Source organism: Anopheles gambiae, chromosome 2, assembly GCF_943734735.2.
Source record: "Anopheles gambiae chromosome 2, idAnoGambNW_F1_1, whole genome shotgun sequence".
Classification (NCBI taxonomy): Eukaryota; Metazoa; Arthropoda; class Insecta; order Diptera; family Culicidae; genus Anopheles; species Anopheles gambiae.
The window spans coordinates 11128689-11147933 of NC_064601.1; the positions used below are offsets into that span (position 1 = coordinate 11128689).

The 19245-nt window shown below is 45.7% G+C and overlaps 5 non-coding genes across 5 annotated transcripts; 2 read left to right on the forward strand and 3 right to left on the reverse strand.

The window, feature by feature from the left end:
- Positions 1-851: 851 nt before the first annotated feature.
- Positions 852-923, forward strand: Trnap-ugg (transfer RNA proline (anticodon UGG)). Its single transcript has one exon. It is a non-coding gene; the product is annotated as a tRNA-Pro (tRNA).
- Positions 924-5753: 4830 nt separating this feature from the next.
- On the forward strand, positions 5754-5826 carry Trnaa-agc (transfer RNA alanine (anticodon AGC)). Its single transcript has one exon. It is a non-coding gene; the product is annotated as a tRNA-Ala (tRNA).
- Positions 5827-6131: 305 nt separating this feature from the next.
- Trnap-ugg (transfer RNA proline (anticodon UGG)) lies at positions 6132-6203 on the reverse strand. The gene has a single exon. It is a non-coding gene; the product is annotated as a tRNA-Pro (tRNA).
- A 698-nt stretch (positions 6204-6901) lies between these two features.
- Trnap-ugg (transfer RNA proline (anticodon UGG)) lies at positions 6902-6973 on the reverse strand. Its single transcript has one exon. It is a non-coding gene; the product is annotated as a tRNA-Pro (tRNA).
- Positions 6974-7714: 741 nt separating this feature from the next.
- Trnaa-agc (transfer RNA alanine (anticodon AGC)) lies at positions 7715-7787 on the reverse strand. The gene has a single exon. It is a non-coding gene; the product is annotated as a tRNA-Ala (tRNA).
- Between the last annotated feature and the right edge of the window lie 11458 nt (positions 7788-19245).

Consider the following 19245-nt stretch of genomic DNA (forward strand, 5'->3'; position numbering starts at 1 on the left):
CGTCTTCAACAGTGGGGCAGGGCGGAGGAGAGCACACACAACAATCTTTTTCGCTTGCCGCTTGCCTTTTCCGCACCATTCCAGTAGGGAGGTTCTTTTTTTTTCTTGGTTGCCTTATGATTCCACAACGCAACGCCCTTCCACCGACCGCGCGACCGAAAAAGTCCCACCGACCGACTGGAGAGAGGAAGAAGGAATGGAGTAATTTTATTTAACGGAAAATTAACAAACACGACACGACCCGACGAACGGGCTTCATTGGGCGGCAAAGAGACAGAGAGATTAGGTGAGATACAGCACAGCACACAGCTCAGCATCGCGCAGCTTCCGTCAATGCATATCTGGACCCGGAATATGGCCAGCTGTTGGGGCGGCTGTTACGGTATTGCTTCATTTAAATTAACCATCACCACACACACCATCGTCCATCCCCTCTATTCTCTCACTGTACAGGTCCCTCGCTCCGTACCCCGGTGTAAACGAGGGCACACAAAGTCAATAGGTTGTGACGGGGGGAGCGCGCGCGTTTATTCCGTCCCAGCCAGCATTGCTTGGCCAACCGAAGAGCAACGCACACACACACACACACACACACACACCAAATGTTCTCTATTGTTTTATCAGTTGCTCATTAAATTAACCACGACACGATTGGCATTGAATGACAGCGGAAAGGTTCGCGAGTGCACGGCTTCCTTGTCGTATGCCTCCCACCGCCCTTTCGCGGCGTTTGGTGGGTTTGATGGAGGGAAAAAAGCTTTATCTCTAGGCATGGTGAAAGTGTGTCATCAATCAGTGTACGATCGTGAGTCGATAGTTTTGTTGGGGTCTTTTAGTTCTCAACGGCAGGTGGCTCAATGGTCTAGGGGTATGATTCTCGCTTTGGGTGCGAGAGGTCCCGGGTTCAAATCCCGGTTGAGCCCGTGAAAACCGCATCCTTTTTAGGTAAGCACGTTACATGATGCAAATTTTAACACCCTGCTACAGGAAGGAATAACCACCGGTGATCATCGTCCAGTTGTGTTTGGTTCTGTTGTCACCTGCCCTTTCATCATCGGTGAGTGAACTTAATTAGTTGATAAACAAATGAGGTATTTAAAAGTCACCTGAAAGGGAAAGTAAGTGTCCTTTCGTATTTGCATTATGTTGCATTATTGCAGCAATCCTCCGAGTGTCGTCCCCGCAGCAATCCAATGATGATGAAGTTAAAGACTTGTTTCCCTTTCCAATGTTGAATGTTTGTTCTATATCTGATTGCATAACAGTGTTTGTTTATTCTCTCACAACAGGCAATGGCAATACAATCCAAGATCCATTATTATAGAATAATGCCTTTTTTATAATATGTACATTATCTAACAAATAGGCAAAATGGTTATAAAGAAACCCTTCTCCTACAGCACAGTACTGGTACTTGAAGCATAAGAATTTTAAATTGTCGGTTGATTTCAAATTAGGAACCGTTTATCAAAGCATTTGTTATGACTTCCTTATTATTATCGTACCACGTCACTTAATTGTTCGGAAACGTATCTGAACACGGTGCAAAATGCGCAAACAGTTAGTCGGCATGAGTGGTGAGCGAGACCCACCGCACGAGTAGCGAGGGCCTCAAACCTGGCCTAGTACAAATAATGTTGAGGCTTATGGTAAAATGACTCAGAAGAACTCCTTCTAAACTGCCCTGAAACAAGGCATGCTTATAATTGTGTCTGAGTTGTCTTTTTCAATATAAGACTTCGCACGATGTTCGATTCTTGCGGTTTACTTAGCTTTAACAAGTAAAAAGAATAGAAAACTTCAGCAAAATCAATACAAACTTACACAAAGTAGCACCGAAATGAAGACATACATATCGCGACATCAATTACATACACATAATTTGCTCCCCAATAACTGAACAATGGAAACCATTCCCAACTATCGTTGTCCCATCGAACAATAATAAAATAAAAAAAACACGCTTCACTAACGCTTCAATGAAAAACGTTCCATTTATCCTGGCCCTCACTCGTAAACGGTAAAGCCACTCTCGAGGCACATTCAAACACGACCAATAAAAAAGGGCGAAGGATGCGGGGATGATGCTTTCCGGAGCATCTACCGGTCCCGACTTGACCCGACACGACCGGATGGGAAGAAAATCAAGTTATCCAACCGTTCCGACACGCCTCCGACCTCGCCCTGATCATCCTTTAACGCAGCGCGATTCGCCATCCCCACTAGTCACACCCTTGGCCCTTGATTTCCCCTTCCCGCAACGACCGACCGGGCTGCTCCATTTACGGTGTGAAAATTCATGCTCCTGGCGAGTGTGAATGGGTGTGTGGGTATGTGCGGTAACGGTGGATGCCTTCGGGCGATAGGGGATATACACAAAGTACCACCACGCTCACTCGCTCGCTCGCTTGATTTGCAGCCCCATCCTTTTCCGCACAGAACCAATCTCAAAGACTCGGTCGTTTTATTGGCTTTTCTATCTCTCTCTCTCTTTTGGTGCAACATACATACACGCTTCCACCCACAATCCACAATTCGGCCGACCAAAAACATTGCGAACGCTTGTGAAGCACTCCGGTAATCCTGGCGGGTTTTCCGGTTTTAAGGATGCTTTACCGCGCCGCCCTTTTTCGCTCACTTCCTTTTACGGATTTCTCGCCCGTTTTTGCTTCCCCCCCCCCCCCCCCACCGAACCGTCGCTTCCATCATCGCCACCGAACACCGATGAAATGTGAATCCGTTTCGATTGGGCGTTAATTTATTGATCCCCCCGTTCGGGCGAGCGAAAACACATGCGCCCGGCGGTATGTGTGTGTGTGTGTGTGTGTGTGTGTGTGTGTGTGTGTGTGTGTGTGTGTGTGTGTGTGTGTGTGTGTGTGTGTGTGTGTGTGTGTGTGTGTGTGTGTGTGTGTGTGTGTGTGTGGGGGGAGCGATGGAAGAACATGTGGTCGTTTTCCACCACAATGTGCACCCGTGTGCCTGTTTAATGTGAGTGGGATGTGACATTTTACCAAACGGTCTCACGGACCTTATCAACTGATTATGGGGCACGCCATAATCGGACACTAAATGATGTGGATTGTGTGGGCAAGTGTGGCTTTGCCAAGCGAAAAGGTGATACCCAAACCGGAAATTGAGTGGTCGATTGAATGGTGGGGGTGGGAAGAGGAGGAGTGTATTTCGAACAACACAACATAACCTACCACGATAAGTGTGGGTGTGTGTGTTCGGGGAGTTGGAAAAGTCGAGTTTTCCGTGTCCGGGAACGAGGGAATCTAGATTTTTCCACTCAGTGCTTGTTTCCCGACTGTTTGCCAGTGTTATTTTATCTCTTTTTGACCTTCTTTCTATCTCTTTCTATCTCTCTCTCTATCTCTTTCTCTCTCTTTCTCTTTCTTTCTCTCTCTTTCTCTCTCTTTCTCTCTCTTTCTCTCTTTTTCTCTCTCTTTCTATCTCCCTTTCTATCTTTCTTTCTATCTCTTTCTCTCTTTCTCTCTTTTTCTTTCTCTCTCTTTCTCGTTCTTTCTCTCTCTCTCTCTCTCTTACTCTCTTCCCCTCTTGAGTTTGTAATTATTATGACCAGATGTTAAAAGAAACAAAGAATTGAAATGGCAACGAAATTCCGGGAATAAAAATATGCAAAACAGCCTCACACTGCAAAAGGTCACTTCATTAAGAAATGGGAGGAAACTTATTCAACGCAAATGTCCTATCAACATAAATGAATAGACGATCCAGCCAAAGGTGTCAAGAAACTGCAGCTAAACTTGGGAGAATAATGTAAATCACAAGCTAAAAATAGATAAAAACCACTACCTTCATGATAAATTTGAAGTTCTGTTTGTAAATATGAAATACTTTTAGAACATATTCATTCCGAACCAAACAGCGGACAATTAGACCCTTCATTCACGGAAGGATAACCAACCACGATGTCCTCTCATCGCTGTTTCACACCCGCCACGATTGATTAGTGTGCGACATCGCGCGCCAAACCGCGCTCGCAAGTTCGAAACACCTCCACCGCGCACGGCAAATGGCACGGCAAATAAAGACACACACAAAACCACCAGAAAGAGCCACTGCGTTCGCCCCGCAAACCCCACCACCAAAGTGGGTCCATTAACGGGAAAAAGGCCTTTGCCGAACTTCCGCAAGCAAGCGGAGGACGAACAACAGCAAAGGCAAAAGAGCACGAAGAGACGAAAAGCAAAACACCAGAAGCCCATCGAAACATCTTCTCGCCGGCAGCCACCAAAAGAACCTTAATCTGCTCTTCCTGCAAAATTCTCCTCCCTCTCGTTCTCCCCACCCTTGTGTGGTGGTTGGTGTTTTCGTTCACTTCCACACTTTGACCGTTGGCGTTGTTCGGTCGGAAAAGCGCGTTGAAGAAGCGCGCGCCCCGAAAAATTGGCCCATCATCATCCGCCACCGGTTTACCGTTTTTGGTGGCTCTCTCACACGCCCGGAGTAGTAGTAAGAGGGGTTTCAGCCTCCATGGCAGCACCCCTTCTCTCCCCTTCCTTTCCCACCAAAAAAAGCACGCCGCGCCCGCAAACAGGTTCAATGAAATATTTCAACGTTCACAAACGTTGCGGCTCCTCACCCGTCGGTCGGTCGATTGCCCTTCTGCGGCACACACACATACACACACATACGCCCCTACCATTCACCTATCGATTCCGAACCGACCACCGTCACGGGGCCGGTAAAGAATGCGTACAAGCATTTCGGTTCGGTGGGATTTCTCTGTTTGTAATTTATTTCTTTCATACCAATCGATGAAGAAGACGCCTCGAATTGGCCACTTTTGTGGTTTTGGGAGAGATCGAGGGAGGGTAGTAGTGGGTGTGCGGTTGCGAAGGAGCAAATGCTTTTGACCGCGGACTGTTTCGCTAGGGCGGTGGACGCTGAAGAAGCGGAAGAAGCGGAACGCGCCGTAAGATTGACTTTGTGTTCCTTTGCCGGCCCAGGGCTGGGGCGTTTCGTTGGATCCGTACCTTCTGGCCTTCCGGTAGTGTGTCCGGCATCGATAATGATGCTTCAATACTCGCACGATTACACACACCCCCAGCAGCTTCCATTACACTCTGCTGGTGTGCCGTTATCGGGCCCGATGCGTTGCCGCCCCGGACATTCTTGGCACCGTGAGAGAATAGCAACCACCAAACGGGGAAGGAGGAACTAATAATGGGCAACATAGACAATCTGAAGCATGAATAAGAGGTGCGCTCGCTGTGCTGGAGCTCGACGAACAGCTGGAGGGAGGAAAGTGGGTGGTGATTATGCAAAAGCAAAAACCACACATTTGTCATCCCTCCCCCCGTATCAATCTGCATTGCACATACGCACACACAACACACAACACACACAGCCAAACAGTTTCCTTACGGACACACAGTCTCATTGCCAAATGACTGTAATCATACACTCTCGTAGCAAACCCGGTCGACGTCTCTGCTGAATACATTAATTAACAGATCGTGTAGCAGAATTGTCGACAGCGCATCAAACGGATCATACATAATAGCTCTACCCCACCCCACCGTTTGGCAGCAGTAAAGCATGCAATCAGTCTGTGTTTTGTGTCATCCAACCCTAAGGGCAGGGGGATTGTTGCGTTAAATGACGGATTAAGGGAAAGCATCCGGTTTGGTGTTGGTTGTGAATGTATGCCAGCTGCCAGCATGAAACCCATGCAATGTAGGGCTGAGGTAGATTTTGTAGAGCATTGAGAGCCCTTCACTCACCACGGGGGTGTAGCTCAGATGGTAGAGCGCTCGCTTAGCATGTGAGAGGTACCGGGATCGATACCCGGCATCTCCAACCAATCTTTTTTCCTTCTTTCGTATAGAAAAACAATGTATTCCTTTTGGTAACACCATGAAAAGCATTGATAAAAACATTACATTTTAACTTATAAGATTATAAAACATGGCAACCACTGCTGTGAATAGACTAAGTCTGAATTAATATATGCAATGGAAGAAGCAAAACAAAACGATTGAATCAATAACGGTGGAGTTGTCTCTTAAGAATAAATGTGAACACTCAACTCAATACACGTCTCTAACTCAACTCAAAGCGTTCAATCAAAAAGACTACCAACAGTAAGCAGCAAAAGAACCTCTGGGCTCAACCGGGATTTGAACCCGGGACCTCTCGCACCCAAAGCGAGAATCATACCCCTAGACCATTGAGCCACATGTCTAACGCCATTTCAAAGCTCCTGTTATATACAGGCCGTTAGACTCACCTCTAACAATTGAGTATTACGAGACATTAAGAGTACGAAACACCCTATTCAGATGATATCTGTCACATAAAGAAATTATCGATCACATAATAAAGTGTTTGGTGCAGTAACAAAGCATCACATCATCGACCATTTGATACAATCTAACCGATTCATACTATAATATCACTTCTTTTTGTTGTAATCAACATCGTCTTTCGGAGAATGCCATACTTAGGCTTTGCTTTTTGCACGGAAGGTTCAAAACATTGAAGGTTCATGTTTCGTTAAAGAATCATTGGCGGTATCAATGTGCGATGTATCTCACAATTCGCGTGTTCTACTATTCATTGTATATTTTCATAAAGTATGTGTGCACCCTTAGATAATCTTACGACTGTTCCAAAATAGTATAATTCTTTTGCTATCACTTCGGGCTCCTAATTAATGTTCGTAGTCACCAGAGCTTGATAAACATAGCAAATTAAAATAATTATGAAGAAAAAAACATTCAAATGTTTCCATGAACTTATCAATCGATTTAATTACAATTCACATACAGCTACAAAACTACCAAAACAGATTTTCCGTCGAGATCCATTGCGCATCTTTAGCAAACAAACATGTTCCACTGCAAACGCGTAAGTGCAATAAAAAAGAAATCGCGGGCTCAACCGGGATTTGAACCCGGGACCTCTCGCACCCAAAGCGAGAATCATACCCCTAGACCATTGAGCCACGTGGTTGAAGAGTTTTCATTTTCTTTTTTAAATCAAATCATACTTTCCAAACGAGGCCAATCATTGCCTCCTATGGAAGCAGATAATATCGATTGGAAACAATGCAAAGATACACACTACTTATCCACACTCCAACCGAACAAAGGCAATTCATTTGCTCGATTTCAATCGTTTCCAGTTTCAGACTGTTAGTTTCAAGGGAAGGTAAATAACAGTGAAAAACAGCATCGTTTTATATACTAATGAGTGAAATTGCTAAAAGAAGGGTTTTATGAAAATGTGAAACAATCTCCCCTAATCTTTATTCTTTAATTGGATTCATTGGATTCGACGGAACCCTTTGAAACACTATTGTATATTAACATTAGCATATACAATTATACAGCTATCTAAGAGAGTTTTGATACTTCAGAATTTATTTAGTGAACGCTACAAACTACCAAGCGTTTTGAGTGTTCGTGTCAAAATAGCAAAAAAAATTGTTTAATGAAACATTCCAACGAGCTGAACTTTGGGGTAATAATGTATTTGGAATGCATAATAACGCTAAATTGAAGCAATGTCATATTATGTACTTCGTAAGAGTATGTACTTATGCTAAATGTCTGTTGGAGTTGAAGCGAAACCAGTCAAAATTATTGGTTCGGTAGTTTTAGTGTCAATAAAGTGTATAATGTTAGTAGAGTAATATAGCCAGACATGTCTCATCACACAGGTCGAAATAAACAAAAAGATCGACTGGAGATGCCGGGTATCGATCCCGGTACCTCTCACATGCTAAGCGAGCGCTCTACCATCTGAGCTACACCCCCTTGTGTCTACCTCACCGTCTACTCTTCATTATAAACACACTTACATCACTCAGATTTGCTCGCAGTGTCACCCCGTCACATTAAACATTGCTTTAACCACCCTCCAACCAACCTAAGCATATTTACCGTTTATCAGCAGTTGTAGTACACTCTTTGCCCTGTTGCACTCCCCACGACTCAGTGCCACGCCGCTTCCGATACGCCGATGAAGCGATAAAAGATACCGACCACCACCACAACACCTCTCTCCTCTATATCTCGATAGAGTTCAGAGCAGCAAAAAGAGTCTGACGAGAGGGGGTTCATCGTACTTTGGTGAAATACAGCCGACCAGGGGGAAGCAAAAAGAAAAGGGAACTCGAATCCCATACTCCACATTCGGGTTTTTCTCATCTTTCTCTCTCTCTCTCTCTCTCTCTCTCTCTCTTTATTCCATCCAAGCTGATTTGAAACATCACCGGCAACCAACTGGGCGCTCAGAGCGTCCTCCACCGCTCTTCTAACACGACGACGCCGCATTCAACATCGCCCCAAAGCAGCGCTCTTGAAGCGCATGAACCGGCGTCGTCGTTTGTTGGTTTGCTTCTGATGCTGTAGCAGCAGCTGTAGCTGATGGAGGATGAGGCTCACAGCACACGTACAGTACGTGTATACCGTCCATACCAAGGGATACAGCACCAAACTGAGACAGGACGGTGTCAGGTCGGCGCAGCGGGGTCGGTTTTGTTGGAGGACCGTTCCGTTCGTTCGTTCTTTGGTTTCAACATCGGGCAAGAATTGTACAACATCGTCTTGATGTTGGCGAACGCGCACATCCCATCGCATTTTGTTCGCCACCACTCTGGATTGGTGGCGGGCAGGGTTGGAATTTCTCTCCGCGCACACAGCAGCAGCAGCAGCAGCAGCAGCAGCATATTCGACGGAAATGAGGGCAGCATTTTTATGCATTGAGTTGACCCTTTGCACTGGGCGTCGGGGGAGGTGGCGTACGCGGCTGGGTCTGTTAAGCAGTGCGGGCCAAGCGAGCGAAGGCAAGCACACGACCGTAAAGCAGTAGCATAGAGAATTGATATTTCACCGCGTTTTTCCCTCCGTAACTTTGCGCTCGCTTCCGTGTGGAAGTCAACGATTTACACCATGACGATGGGTGATGATGATGCTGAGGTTTGGGCCTTGAGGCGGCCGCCACCAGAAGACCGTCCAGGTGGGAAGAAGGTGGACGCTTCGCATCTTCAAACATTTCGCCCTTCTCTCCCTCTCTCCGGCACACAATTTTCGTCCGGGGAGTTAATTTTGATTTGTGAAATGAAACTCATTAATTTTGGTTTAACATTTTGACAAACGAACTACCCGGAGTCTTCATCAGAGGGGTTTGTGAGAAGCGTTGTGGCTCCGAACTATGTTCAAACCAGGAGCTTCACCGTTCTCGGAAGGATGCCCCGCACAACCACCGACGCCTCACGGCGGCACACACAGGTGGTGATGAAAAATTAGTTTTGCCACGATTTGGAGTAAACAGAAACGTTCCACGCCCGAACGGGATTTATCAAGATAAGCGTCAAAGTTTTCACATTTGTGACGTGAATAATGATGCCCATCACCCCACTACTATCATAATACGCACACCAAAGAAGAGCTTCATGCTAACGACACACTATTCAAACGACCGTGAAAAAGATTAAATAATTTCAAATACTATCAAAATTGCACATCATGCCAACATGAAGCATCTCGGCTGGCATTTTAGTTAACCGTTACATGACACTTTTTAACCTTTTTTTATTAACTCTCGCACTGTGAAGTGAGTAATTGATTTATTCCAATTGATAGCCTGCCGAAGGCTGACGAACGTGAGCCATCAGCCAATGCAACAGGTTCCACGAACTGTACGAAAATTACGACCCACATGTACAGCTCCGCCCTTGGCAGGTGCCAGTTAATTATATTCAAAACAGAAGAAACATAAAATGACCCTCCATCAAAACAATTGATCGATGGATGACGGAAGAAACAGGCGAAGGAAATCGGTAAAAGACTAAAAGCACCAGAGCCAGCCGGTTAATTTAATAATACACCTTTCAGATGTTTGGCGTTCGCTAATTTCCTAACGGTGCTTTTCTCAGCCGTTCTCAAGTAGTTTCCATTTCATTTGCGGTCAGAAGCTCATCACTCATCGGCCACATATTGCGTGAATATTCCAAACAAACAAAAAGAACTACGCACATCACCCAAAACATTGTCTAACCCAAATAACTGGGATACCAAACTCATGCTGAGCGTGAACGTTAAAGCTAACAAACCAATCTCACCCCGAGTTGGCGACCTCTTCCTCCTGTGTCTTGTGCTCCAATAGCACAACTCACGATAAAAAGCACCTGGAACCGTAAGCAAAAGCTACAGAGACGCGGCAAGTAGGGGCTGCGAAAAACTAAAAAATAATAACAAAAAAATGCTAACTGTACTTAATGCTTGGCGATGTAATAACTCTTCAAGCGATGGTTTGGTTTACCTTTTGCTTTCTTCTTCCTCTCCTTCCCATCCTTCTTCATCTTAACCACTTCTCATCAGACCTTACAAACCGATCAAACCTCTCTCGCACAGTCAAGCCCCGCTGTGTGTGTCTGTGGTGACTTACAAAAGCCCTGCGAAAGGGTTTGAACCACGCGCGGCTCATTCCCGTTTGTTGCCGCCCTTTTGTGTTGTGTTCCGCATTGCACGTCGCGCGTTCGCACTGCATCGCTGATTGTCGTCATAGTTACCGCACACACCGCTACCTCGCGCGGGGTTTTTTCTTCTTTCTTTTACAAAAAGCCGCTACCGAGCAATAAAAAAGAGACTGCGAGCAATATATAGAAATAGAGGGAGAAAGACAAAAGACAGCCATGGAGCACAGGTGAGAGAAGGAAAGCTCACACGTGAAGCTGCCCGCGACGAGATGATGATGCTAATGATGATGATGATGCCCGCTGTTTAATCTCCCTTTGGCTTCTGTACGTTTGCATCACCTGATGGTTTATCTTCCTGCTCGGCGGAAGGGGGTAGATTACTGTGATTACTCATTCTTATCATCCGTTTAAATGCATTGAGTGGAAGGTAAAGGGAAGCATTTAGAATTCGCATCGGAATGTTTGTCTTTGCTCTGTAGCGAAGGTTTTGTACATCCAATTCTGCAGATTGGTCGAACGTTGTTACACTTTACAGGTAGATGATAGCATCTTCTTCTTCTTCTTTGGCTCAACAACCGTTGTCGGTCAAGGTATGTGTCTGTACCACTTGTGGTCTTGGCTTTCAGTGACTAATTGATTTCCCCCCATAGCAGGATAGTCAATCCTACGTATGGCGGCACGGTCTATTTGGGGATTGAACCCATGACGGGCATGTTGTTAAGTCGTACGAGTTGACTACTGTACTAGGAGACCGGCTATGATGATAGCATATGTAATGTTAATTTCGATTACTTACCTTTTGGTTTCTTGGACTGCATCTAAGCCAAAATCTGCAAGCAATGGTTTTCTATTTGTATTTCTACTTTCCTGTTTTGTTTCTAAACATAGCTTCTTATAGCCCACATTTGTTCAATGTGTGAAGCATGAATAGTAATATATTCCGACGCTAGAGCGCGCACGTCCCAAAACCCAAAACGACTCGGCCCAATGCTAATTGGAAAGGTACACAGACACGCCTCTTTCACTCGGAAGCGCCACTAACGTGCTAAATGATGAACCGGCAACACATCTGTCGGTTATTCTCACCTCTGCCACAGCAACAACAACAACCGCACACTGCAGGAATGTGTTTTCAGGAATGTTTTGATTCAACCCTCACCGTAACGCAAGCTTCTGACCAGCCTGAAAAAAGCAAGCAACAAATCGATCACAACAGATATTCAAGCATTTAGTGATTGAATTTCTCAAACTGGTGCAACTGAAGCAAACCATTTCTTTCCAAATAAAACTCATATGCTTTCCACCGGTGTTGGGTGAGTTCATTCCTCAGCATGATCCTGCCGGTTAGACGTGGAAAAACTATTATTACACCATTCAAAATAGGATAAATCAGAATTCAATCGTATATTTCCCAAACCCAACCGTTCGAAAATTGTCCGCGACCCGTAACTGGGCGAAATCAATCGACAGCAGCGCACATATAACGCACAACCAAATACATACGTTAACACCTTCAAATCCATGGACATGGGCAGCACTCCTCAACGACCGGGGGGGGGGAACTAACGAGAGACCAGAGAGCATCGGGACGTCCACCTACATGTGCGCGCGGACTATTGCAAAAGCTTCCAAATCCACCAGATGATGCCGATGTGCGGCTTCACGTCATGCACCGTGGGATGACCGTAATATCGCCGTCGAGTAGCCAGTCATTTCGGTATCCCCTCACCATCATCACTCACCCACCGGTATGACCGCGTACGACCGGTGCACCCCGCCGCAATCCGGGCAGACAATGCAGTTCGAGAGAAAGGGTATTAGTTGCGAAAACGGTTCGAACAAGTTGAGCACAACGTACTACGACAAAGGCGACGGAGGGAGGACATACAACACACCACCCAGGACACACACACACAAATTGGAAGGCCATCGGGGTCGTTACTGAGCAGCAAACCGCATATTTCAGCTGCCCGGGGTTGAAGCACACGGCTTGAAGGTGAAATGGAAAACGTCAGTTCCTGCTGCTGCTAATGTGCTGTACTAAAATAACCCAACCACACAGACACACACACACACGGACAGGGTGAAATGCACATATTATCAACTAACACGCACGTACGCTCGTTCTGGCGTCTCGTTTTGAAGGAGCGGCTCTGCAAGCGGGTTTGGTTTTAGCTGGAATCAGTAGACCACAATGCATACATAAGCAGCACAGACACACAAACAAAACGCAATAACTGCGCAAAGTTTGAATAAGATGATGGAGATGGGGGGGGGGGGCAAGAGGTCCGCTTGCTGCAAGTACATTATTTGAAAAACGTGATACGTGCACTTTGTGCATTGCAATACACAGCCAGCCAGAGCGAGATTAGCATACTACGAGATGAGCTTTATGGGCGGAAAAAGCTATAACGATGTTGCATGTAAAGTTTGAACTTTAATGCAGACTGTTGGATATTAAATATTGTTCCATAAACAAAAACGCTCTTAACTTGAGCCGACCTTGGTAAAATTATATTAAATCAATATACGAAACTGCTTCTCATAAAAAAGTTATTTTGGTGCTAATATGTAAGTCAATGACAAACTAAACACATCAACTATCCCACACTAAACACACCTAATCAATCAAAATGATGCACAGCTCAATGACACAAGCAACGTAGCGACAAACAAACGTTCAATAATTAATCAATGACAGCCCGAATTAGTCAACGGAGTGCTTTAAAACGCTCGTTGTTCAAATAAGGGACCCTCTACCTACATTCGACATTGACCTACCCCTTTACCGGTGCTCTCTGAAGTTTTACTAACAACCGAGCGGTGAAAATCTTCCCCTTTTCCCATGGTCCACCACAGCCACACCAAAGGGGGGAAAAGGATGGACACAAAGCGATCCCCCGCTTGCAAAGGAAGGCAAGAAAACCAGAACGACTGCACAACGACCAACAGAAAGTCAACCTGGTCGCCGCGTGCCAAATAAATTACTTTGCTTATTCACTTTCTTCCCCCCTTTTCTATCCCTCTTTCTCTTCCAGTCTGGGCCGGGGCTGTAAACTTTAATTCACTCTTGCAGGTGGATCGTGGCGCCCCCATCCGATGCCATGGCAAACCCCATTCGCTCACCGCAGCACACCATCGAAAGGGGATACACACCATAACCAGCCCGAACCGCAAACCCGATAGGGGATTGAAAGTCGTTTGAAGAAGGTCAGAATGGAGATTTTGGACACAAAATGGCGACTCCACAGGGTCGGGTTTTGCTTTTTCATTGGAGTGCAGGGGCGCTGTGGCGTAAAGTGATACCAGGTAAGAGCTGAGCAGTAAGAAAGGGGTTAAGCATCGAAAGCAATGTTTAGTGGCACGAGACACAGCACACACGAAGCAGTTGGTCGAGAATGTTTTAGAAAACATTAAATATGTACACCCACACCGTATACACACATCCACACACACAAATACATATGCTTATTCTTTATCCTTTTTGGCAAAGAACGGCACTGCTGCCAGTGCTCGATAAAAAAAGAAGCAAACAAGCAAAAGTGGAAGGTTCGCTTCTTGGTGATCCTGGCTGTAATCCTGAAGTGTGTGTCCCTCCGCTCCATCCACAAAAATTCCATCCCTCTCACGGTCTTCCTCCTCTTTTATTTTCTGTTGCCATCTCACCTTCCCAGAGCATCCGTCCCGTACTGGCTGGCTGGAATGGCTTGATGAAAGGATCGAAATACAACGACCAGAAGCGTCAATTTGCGGAAATGAGCTTGATTTTGTTAACACACGCGAGAAAAGCCTCCGGTCCTCGATCCAACACATCATCATTATTCCTTTCTCGCTCTCTCTGTCTCTCTGTCTCTCTCTCTCTCTCACACACACACTTGCTCCCTTTTATTCTCTCTCTCTCTCTCTCTCTCTTTTGCAGTAGCTCGCCATCCCGGAAATGGAATCGAATAGGAAAGGATCCTGCTATTGAGCGAAAAGAGAGAAAATAAAGCTAAAAGTATACACCTGTACTAGAGTGAGCGAGAGAAGCTACGTTTGTGAGAGAGAGAAAGAGAGAGAGAAGGAGAGAGTAAGAACGGGAAATTGGGGACGGGTAGGAAAAATCATTTTCATCATATTGAGAGATTCCGTTCGGTAACGACAAAGAGGTACTATAGGCCCGTCGGTTGTGCTGGATTTTCCCTCTGCTTTGCGTCGCTTCATCCCCCCGTCACCCCCCCCCCCCCCTTCCCCCAGAGCATGCTTTTTTGAGTTGGCAGGGAGGACAAGTTTACGCAACAAAAGCGACGGTTTTCGGGAGGGCATACACGATACGCAACCAAGGACAATGAATGTAGGTGGGCAGGGCGGTGTTTCCATAACAGTGTATAGGGAGGGGGCGCAAAAGTGAGCAACAGACGGCACAAAACCCGACAAAGCGAGACGCAAGATCGCAAGAAGCCAAAAGCATGCTGTGAAAGCGTTCGCTTTTTTGTTTTGTTTTGCTTTTTGTGTTGTGTTGCGTGCAGAGCATGGTTTGCTTGTTCCGTTCGCTATATTGCTCGCATATTTCACGGGCCCGTTTATATGTCCTCCATCCCGTATGTACCTCCTCTTTCCGCGCCGGTCCACGGTGGTGTAGCAGTGTGCGGCGGGACCGGTTAGTAAGTCTCTTCCTGTCCGAAAAGCGCCCGGGCTTGTTGATTATCGTTTCACGTAAGCGTGGCAATACGGTGGCAATAAAACAGGCAGATACAAGCGCCTCTATATGCGCGTGTGTGTTTGCATCCTTTCACCATTGCCACAATGCTGCTGCCGGCGGGAAAGTACAGGCAATGTATCAAATTAGTTGCATATTGTTTGAAGTCGCGAGCAGCTTAAACCTGCGGCCATACCACAACCGGAGGGAGTAGTTTGTTTGCAATTCAATTACGATTATAGTATCGTTAAAAATGATAAACGAATTTAATGTTCCCCCCCCCTCCCCCTATCGCCGGCAGCGTTGTATGGCAAAGGGGGTGTGCGCTTGGGAAGGCGTCAATCAATGGAGACGCCTGGTGGTTGATTCACCAAGCCACACACCGATGGGTGTGTAAGCGTTTTGTTTCAAACAATCCTGCAACGACCGCGGACGTAACCAGAATGCCGGTGCTTCAAGCATTGCCCGGTTCTATGTTGTCTCTTTTCGTCGCTACATAGGGATAGCGCACTACCTCCACCTGATCACAAGTAGCGCCGCGCTCCCGTGTCTCTCGTTTTTCTTCCTAGTGGTTGTGTGTGCACAGGATGAGACCGTTCCCAAACGCCCGAAAAGACGGCCACATAACACAGGGCCACTCACCCATCCCTTCCTAATCACATCAATAAACGAAACCGGAACACGATAGGAAAATAAAAACCGATCGATGGTGGCATTATTGTTGTGATTGGGGGACCACAAACCAAAACTAAAAACGAACAAAAAACACCACTACCGGTAAAGGCGTCCGTCCTTCTAGTTTTTTTTTGCGGACGTGGAAAGTTTGCAGCAACACGAGTGTGTCCCATATCGATGGCAGATAAGGCAGCAGGAGCGGCAGCAGAGCATCGCCACGAAGGGAAAGCTAAAAATCTTTTCACGCGAAAAAAAACGCAAAAGTGTTAAAGCATTTTTCGCCCGGTTGGGTAGGGGCTAGGGGGTACACGGAGAAAGCACAGTTTTTCACACACACACACACACACACACACACACACACACACACACACACACACAGTAGAGCGTAAAAAGAAGAAGAATAATAAGAAAAGGAAGAAGAAGAATAATAAGAATAAGAAGAAGAAGAAAAAGAAAAGGAAGAAGAATAATAAGAATAAGAAGAAAAAGAAAAGGAAGAAGAACAAGAAGAAGAAGAAGAAGAAGAAGAAGAAGAAGAAGAAGAAGAAGAAGAAGAAGAAGAAAAAGAAGAAGAGCACAATACAAAACGGATCAAGAAAGCGCACGGAAAATGGTGTGTCCTTGCATTCTTGCTAGACAATCGGCACAACAAGGTTGGATCTAGCAGCAGAATGTCCTTTCAGAATGGTGGGCAGTACAACGCGCGCCGGTGTACTATTTGGGATTGCGAGAAAAAAATAATCGTAAAATGTTCAATTATTTTGATAGCAAACACTTGCATCTTTTTCACTTGTGATGCTCTTAATTGTATAACCTTATTTTGCGATTGTGTGTTTTGTTTTTTAAGGTGTAGTTATTTGTTTTATAAAATATAACCATTTCATTGTCTATAGTTCCAACCGGTTCCTTCGTTCGTGCAGTTGAAAAACGGTTCAGTCAAAATACCACCTCCCAAGGAGAACCTGGTGCCGCGGAACGCTCCGTATCTTCCCTTCGTTCTCGTGCTGGAAAATTGATTCCGAAGCCTTTGTACGCTCTGTGGTCCTGCCCCACAGGAACGGTTGGTTCGTTTGCGTTGAAGCCTCGCGCTTGCGGTACGTACACACACACACATAAACAATTTCTCTGTATCATTCCCCGATTGCTTAACCCCGATTGGGACAGTCAGGAGCCGCGTGGACGAACTTGTTGCCCACCACTGCAGGCTGCAGGAGGAGTGATTGAAAACATATCTTGAAAAAGAATAAGTGAATTGGAGTTTTGTTTTTACCATTCGAGCAACAGTAGTTGTTGTGCAGTTGATCAAGCGACATTTGGGTTATGTGAGCTTGTTGAAGTTTGTGGTAAACGTACGAGTTGGTGTGCTTGAAACATTTCAAATTAAAACGGCACGTTTAATGGGATGAATTAATGCACACACACCGTCCAATTGTCGCACAGTAAGCTTCAATTAAAAAGCAAAACAAAAAAAACCATTAACTATGCCACCGCCACCCGATGCTAGAAAAATTTGAAAAATCTTTCCCCTCTATCTTTCCTCGGATATGTTGTTTCACGCTGTACAAGCTCCGCAAGCAAGCCGGCACACGAAAGTAACAGAAAACCTTCACTTTGCACGTGCAGTTGGTCGCGTGCACAAACCACCCATCACGCGCGCGCACCGTACAAAGACGTTTGCTTCGAGTGGAATAAAAGAAATGGCTACTCTTTCCCTTCTTCTTGTGCTCCTCGCGCTACGCAGCCTGTGCTTCGAGAGCCGAGGGCACTCCTTTAACCTTCCGCCCCAAACAAAACAAAAAAAAAAAAAAACGCCACAGCACCGGGTTTCGCATTGCTCCCATTACACCATTGCCGTTCCCCCCCCCCCCCCCTTCACCCCATCCCCCCGGAGGCCGAGGAAAAGGAATCATAAATCTTCATTACATTTCCGGCCCAAAGGATCACTCAGGTCGGTGTTGTTGGGGTGGCGCGTTCAGGCGAGGCAAACGTGGCGAGGATGATTTTCCTAGTTTCATCTTCTCCGTTCGGCACACAACCACGCACCAACACATCGGCAAAAACGTCACTTCGATTTTCTCTGCCCTGAACCACTACTACCGGCTTCCCATGCACCTACACTTCCTTTACACGGGGAATTGATCCCGATGGGGAGAGAGAGAGAAAGAGTGAGATACAGAGCGAAGTGAGTGAGTGAGGTAAGCGCGCTCGGTTCTGTGGCGTCATATGTCTTATTTCGTTTACGTTTTGTCGGAAAAGCTTTTTTTTATTCTTCGTAGCTTCATCGCTACCCGGCACAAAAAGGACAACATGGAATCCAATTTTGGTTTTCCATCGCTGTTTTACTTTCTCCGGTGTTTGTTTTTTTCATCTAGATGCCTTCAGCGCATAGGTGCTGAATGGGAAAGGTTTTTCCATTCGAACAAGTGGACAGACAAGACACCATTGAACCTAAATCTAAACCAAACGCACAAAAAAAAAGACTTGGTTGTAGAAAGCAAGGCAATCTTTTACACACCCGAAATGAATGTTCTTGCACATACGAGAGTGTAGGTGAGGGGGAGTTGTTTTCCAATTTTGCTTTTCACCTTTTTGTGTGCAGTCGGTGGCGAGATGACCGCTCGGAGCAGTTTATGTTGTTTCGCTAGTGGTAAGAGACCGGAAGGATGTGGATGGGGATGAATGCCGGTTCACGCTTGACCCTTTTGTTTGCGGGAGGATGTAATTTGGTCGTTTGATTCGAACCCCATCGCTAGTTAATCGGGTATCAAACGCTGTCAGTCATAGCATGGTGGCCTTGGGCAAGAAAAGGCTCACAGCTAATTATTCAATAAAATGGAGCAAATGGAAGTGAAGGAGGAAAGTTTACTTAACAAAAAATAAGTATGAGAGTAATGCAAATTTTCACTAGAAATACCTCTTAAAACATGCAGTAATCTTCCTAATACTGTGTAAAAATGTTTAAAGATAAGACTGAAAGAACAATTTATGTATATTTCCACTTTGTGGGACTACCGGGCTTTGCAATAAGAGCGCGTTTAACTTACCGACGCTCGTGTCGATCAAAACCGTGCTAAATGGGTGTAATGGGAAAAGTGATAGCTAATTCGAAGGGAAAGTTATTGCAGAAAATTCATCCAAAACGAATTGTTACTCGCAGCTTTCAAGGGAAATCCCACCCGAGAACGCCGACCACCGAGGTCCAAGTCCAATAAACGCCCCCGAGCAGATAGTTCAATGCAATAAATGAGACCCAATCATGCCAAAACGTTCTACCGGCGAATGGCATGGAGGGGCGAAACAACCACGTGCCTTTTTCGCAGGAAGCCCAAGATACATTGTATATTAGTTTTTTTTTTTTTTATTTCGGTTCACAGTTTAGTTTCGACACAGAAAAGGGAAACAGTGGACGGGGAGCTATAATTTAACCACGCTTGGCACG